General features: G+C 34.9%; 1 protein-coding gene across 1 annotated transcript in view; it reads left to right on the top strand.

Moving 5' to 3' along the window:
- Nucleotides 1-727: 727 nt before the first annotated feature.
- Nucleotides 728-6,105, top strand: part of LOC106875497 (glycerophosphodiester phosphodiesterase domain-containing protein 5) — a 216,853-nt gene continuing 211,475 nt past the window's right edge. The window contains exon 1 of the mRNA XM_052968174.1: nt 728-955. The gene's annotated coding sequence lies outside the window, so the exon portion shown is untranslated. The remainder of the gene's footprint in view (nt 956-6,105) is intronic.

Below are 6,105 nucleotides of genomic sequence, written 5' to 3'. Positions count from 1 at the left end.
TCTGAATTTTCAGATTTTTTATATGCTAGGCCAATTGGTTTTAAATTGAATTAATATTCAATTTATCACCCTATCTATATAAATAAATATATATATATATATATATATATGTGTGTGTGTCTGTGTGTGTGTGTGTGTATGTATGTGTATGTGTGTGTATACACAACCTACACACACACACACACACACACACACACATATTATCTACAATATTTAATTTTGTCTGTTCAAAGTTCAAATTTTGCTGGGGTCGACAAAGTTTAAATATTATTATTATTATTATTATGGTTATTTTGATTATTATTATTATACACTGGTGTGTATTTCATTGATTCTTTTACAAGAACTGGTCTCGTGGTTAATCAATAGAAATCGGTATCTATAAGTGGAATATGAAGATAATAAATAAATGAACACGAACGAAACGGACAATCTACAGAACTCGAAAACTAGTGCACCCCCCCCCCCCCAAAAAAAAAGAACGAAAGAAAAAATGAGGAATGCCAATCTTTCACAACTTCGAAGTGTCAAATTCTTACTCTTTCTTTCTGTCTGAATGTCTGACAGCCTCTCTCTTGTTAGTCTGCATGTGTTTCTCTGTATTTTTTTATTTATTTATTATTATTTATGTCTCCCACTCACTCATATCAACTTGGACCTTGATGTGTTCCTCCCACCTTCTCTTCTTCGTTATACTCTAGTTCTCCAGTTGTCTATATCTGTCTGCTTGTGATGTTTGTTCGAAGTCGGGCTTCGCCAGCTTACTGTCACAAAACCATTAAACATTCTCCCCGACGTAGGACCTGTATTTTCGCGTCACTATAACTCTAGTAGTAACATTTTAATTACCTTATTCTCTGTCGTACAAATTGCTAAAGTCTAACTGACCCGCTGACCTTCTCAGGTTGCTTTTTTTTTTTCACGATACTACTCAGTGATACTAAGCAGCTGCAGAGTAAGTATTTAATCGTTATTATCTTAATTTCCACTATACATTTAACTAGATGGTTATGTCTATTTTAGGTTGATTTATAATTTATTTTCTATTTGTATGTGAATGCAAGTGTAAGCTGAATAAGAAATGTAAACACGGATTTAATGTGTCGTACCTCTTTTAAAGATAATGAAATATTTAATAACTCGTTACAATATCTTTTGTTTATATGCAGTTTTGAGTTTGTCTTAAAACTATCCTATATGCCTTTGATCTGATTTAGAGTGACGTAACTGATTTCTCTTCTTTTCCCTTTTCTTTTCTAAACATATATCGTTCATTCATTAGTTGATCTGTCTTTGTTATTATTGCTTTATCAAATTGTTACATTCTTCTTATCTTATGTTGTGTTATATTACATCAAATATAAGGAGCCATACACATATTTCGTTTTCATCAGGAACGAATAGCTACACACTCCAATCAGATAGAAAATGATCTGTAATTATCTTGCTATTACAGTGAAATAAGTTGTACTCAATTCCCAATAAGTAACCGCCTTTCTATCAGTGCTTCGCTATTTCGATTGGTCTGTCTATTTTGCACTCATATAAATCATTCATTCATAACATGGTTATTGATTTTTCTCTTGGCAATCTTTATTTTTAAAACTGTATATATTACAAATAATTGGCTATTTGATATTCCAAAAGTATGATTGCCGATTATAAAAGACTCTAAATGGACAAGAAACCTGATCGTAATGCATATAATTGACATTTACAAGTTTCGCATCATACACCCCAACTTTATTATCATTTGAGCCCTGATTTTTGGTATGGAAAAACGAACCTGTTTTTGAATATGCTGTTTACAAAAAGACGTCTTCCAAGTGAAATAATTTTGATTTTGGCATATTTTCCGGGAGGAGCCAGTCACATCGATCCCAACGTTTCACTGGTACTTAATTTATCGACCCCGAAAGGATTCTGGAAAGCAAAGTCGACTTCAGCAGAATTTGAACTCAGGACGTAAAAATCCGGACGAAATACCGCTAAGCATTTTATCTGACACTCTAGCGATTCTGCCAACTCGCCACCATAATAATAATCCTTTCTATTATAGGCACAAGGCTTGAGATTTGGGAGAAGGGAACTAGTCGATTACATCGACCCCAGTGTTTCATTGTTACTTAATTTATCGACCCCGAAAGGATGAAAGGTAAAGTTGACCTCGGCAGAATTTTGCCCGGCGTGCTAACGGTTCTGCCAATTCGCCACCTTCGAGAATAACAACAACAACAACAGTAGTAGTAGTAGTAGTAGTAGTAGTAGTAGTTTCAAGGACAAGAATTTTGAGGGGAAGGTATCAATTGAGACCAACCCGGAAAGGATGAAAGCATGATTTGAACTCGGAATGTTTTATAAATACTGTCAGAGGAAATATTGTAAGGCGCTCTGACGATTCTGCTATTATTGTTCTGATTGGAAAAATAATATATAAATAAATCCAGAACATACCTATACTGTACAAGAACTACAAAAATACCAAGAACAGAGATCAATAATGTGGTCTTAGACAACATTATAATTAGCTATAGCTTTATCGCTTGTCATGTTGTAAGCTTCTCTGTACGTCTCGTCCACAGGTACCCGCTTCATATCACCAGTTGATCCTGATTTATACTTGATCCATGTATTTGAGATTCACGTTTGGGCATACCTACACGTGTGTACCACACCGATTTTGTTTCCTCATAACTTTCAGAAAAATGGATATTTTTTAATGGAATTTTCTATAAATACGCTTCAGATGGTGTAGATTACGATTATATTGGAATTTATTGTGAAGAGACAAAATTGGTGAGAGCGCCCCCCCCCCCACACACACATCAGCAAAATGAAACTTGAAATTTAAAATAATTTGCGCCCACCACTTTTGTTTTGCTTTTGTTTTTCACATTAAATTGTTATAATCGTAATTTACACCTTCTAGGCGGTACCTGTTGAAAATTTCATTTAAAAATATCCATATTATCTGAAAGTTACTAGGAAAGAAAGTTAGTGGGGGGGGGGGACACTTGGATAGTGTATATAAGGACTTTACTGGTGTATACCCTACCCAAGTTAGCATAGACTGAGTCAGTCCCGCGATCCTGTTGTCTGTTGGAGGATGGTAGGGATTCGCTTCCCTGCTAGTAATATGTATGTACAGTGATTAATTTTACTTATAATTTATATAGTTTTGTGGCTATAACCAAAAATGTCCCGATGATTATAACTTCATTACTTGTCAGTAAAGATGGGCTGATGTTCACTGCTTCTGAGGTCACTGTAGCACAACTAAGTATATCTTTTATTTGTTTCGGTCATTGGACTGCGGCCATGCTGTATCACCTCCTTGAAAGGTTGTAGTCAAACGAATTGTCCTCAGTACTTTCTTTTTTAAATCTGGAACTTATTGCATTAATGTCTTTTGCTGAAGTGCTAGTTTACAAGTACTACCACTGCTAGTTTATTGGTAAAAAAAAAAACCATTGCCAATTGTTAAGTAGTGATGGGAAACAATCATAGATACAGACACATCGACATGTATATAAATATATACATATGCATATGGGGCTTCTTTCAGTTTCCTTCAACCAGAATCCCTGACAAGGCTTCAGTTGGCCTGAGGCTACAGTAGAAGACACTTGCCTAAGGTACCATGCAGTGGGACTGAACCTAAAACTATGTGATTGGAAAACAAGGCTTCTTACCATAAATCCATGCTTACACCTATGCAGAATGTGTGTATGTGTGTGTGCGTGCGTGCGCGTGTGTGTGTGTGTGCACGTGTGTGTGTTTTAAAATTCAATGACTCCAAATTGTTTGATAACCCTAACATGATTTTTGCATTTGAACATTAAGCTTTCATCAATTTCAAGGCTGGGTCCACTGTGTTACATCCTGTTTTATAGTTTTTTTTTTGTTTTTGTTTTCTGCTCTATTAATAAATATCACAATATTATTGGCGCCATTGAATTACTGCTTCAGTCCTAATACCATTCAGTAGCATACAGCTAGTCACTGGGACTTCACATACAAAGTCTAATACTATTTGAAATATGACGGGTGTCGTCAATATAGATTATTCAAGAAATGTGTTGCTTCACACTAAATTTGTCTTTTTACATTTTGAGCATCTCCATATAACATCATCAATGATACCTTTGAGACTGTTGCAATGACAAGTTTATTACCATAGACATGCAGTTTGTCATTCGCAATAATGTAGTTTGCTTGTAAGTACTGAACAGCATTAGGTGCTAAATTGTTCAATATTTCCATTCATAGAGTAGTCATTTTTAATCATTATCATCATTTAATGTCCATTATCCATGCTGGCATGGGTTAGACAGTTTGCTAAGTAAAACAATTGAGACAATAAACTATGTGTTTTTGAAAAACGTTTTGCCAAATAAAAGGAAAGAAAGACTAGAAAAATGGTTTTTGTATTAAGTTTTTTGCAAATTCTAGATTGTTGCGTGAAACAAATGTCTGAAGCCTATAAAAAACAAAAAAAGGGGTATTTTCAGCAATTTCTTTCTATTCTACTCACAAGTCATTAATCATGCACAGGCAACAGTAGGAGACTCCAACCCTTGGTACTATACAGTGGGAATGAACCAGAAATCTCATATTTGTGAAGTGAACTTCTTAAACACAAACATGAATGCTTTTGTGAAAACACTGTCCTGGACAAAGTTCAAACTCTCAACCTCCACATATCTCCCAACTTGTCATGGATTGTGATCTGAAATTCAACCCATTAATTTTTATATAATATAATATAATATGATATAATATATAGTGAAGGCGCATGGCTCAGTGGTTAGAGCGTCAAGCTTACGAGCGCGAGGTTGTGAGTTTGAATCCTGGACCAGGTTGCGTGTTGTGTTCTTGAGCAAGACACTTTATTTCACATTGCTCCAGTTCACTCAGCTGTTGAAATGAGTTGGGACGTCACAGGTGTCAAGCTGTATTGACCTTTGCCTTTCCCTTGGATAACTGGTGGCGTGGAGAGGGGAGACCGGTATGCATGGGCAACTGCTGGTCTTCCATAAACAACCTTGCCCGAATTTCAAGTGGAAGGTGTTAATAAGAGTGTCTATCCATAGAAACTATGTTAAAAATGAGAAGTCCAAGCAAGAGATGGTTCTTTGACTTGTGTAAGACAGAAGTAGTTCTGAATAAAACTGACTTGGATCTTAGTGACTCATTCAACACATAGATGCATGAAAAACAAATGTAAAATAATGATGGTGGTGGTTGCAGTCATGATGATGAGACAACAGTGACAAAAAGAAAAAATCAAATCAGAAATTTTTTTTTACATACTATTAGAAGTATAATTATGGAGCTTTTAGGATTGATCAAATGCATTTTTTTCCATCCATTTGTTCATGGTGATGATGATGAGGAGGATAATGAACTATAACTAATACTGGTTTTATTTAACTTAATATTTGAACTCATTGATTGTTTGATATTAACTGGTGAATAGCTAATGACGCTGATGAATGAGGCGGTTTATTGATTAACACAGGTACACTTGCACTTATACACACACCTCACAATGCAAACAAATGTGAACATGCAAATAAAATATGAATAAATCAAATGAATTTATTAACTTATATTTCAGAAATGGGAATCTTTCCAATAGTTGATATTCGTGTTCATAAAACAAATAAGCCAAAATATACAGACAGAAAATAATAATATTTTTTCTCATTTTGGCTCAAGGCCAGCAATTTTGAAGAGAAGAAGTCGATTAAATTGATTCCGTCAATACTTATTTTATTGACTCCAAGAGGATGAAAAGCAAAAAATAACTTCAGCAGCATTTGAACTCAGAATGTAAAGAGCCAGAAGAAATACCACTAAGCAATTTGCCCAACATGCTAATGATTCTGCCAGCTCACTGCTTTAATAATAATAATAATAATAACAACAACAACAACAATAATAATAATAAGGGGGAGCATCATAGCCATGTGTTGAGAAAAATTCTTTTGGGTTTGAGTAATTTGCCTTTGGAAACATGGGTGTTTTGCTCAACATCCTTAAACAAATCTTATTCAGGGACCTTTTGAGCAGGATGGGCTACTCGACCTGAAGAAGATTCTA

Source organism: Octopus bimaculoides, chromosome 5 (assembly GCF_001194135.2).
Source record: "Octopus bimaculoides isolate UCB-OBI-ISO-001 chromosome 5, ASM119413v2, whole genome shotgun sequence".
In the NCBI taxonomy this organism is placed as follows: domain Eukaryota; kingdom Metazoa; phylum Mollusca; class Cephalopoda; order Octopoda; family Octopodidae; genus Octopus; species Octopus bimaculoides.
The sequence above is the reverse complement of the archived record's forward strand: the minus strand, read 5'-3'. Positions and strand labels throughout refer to the sequence as shown.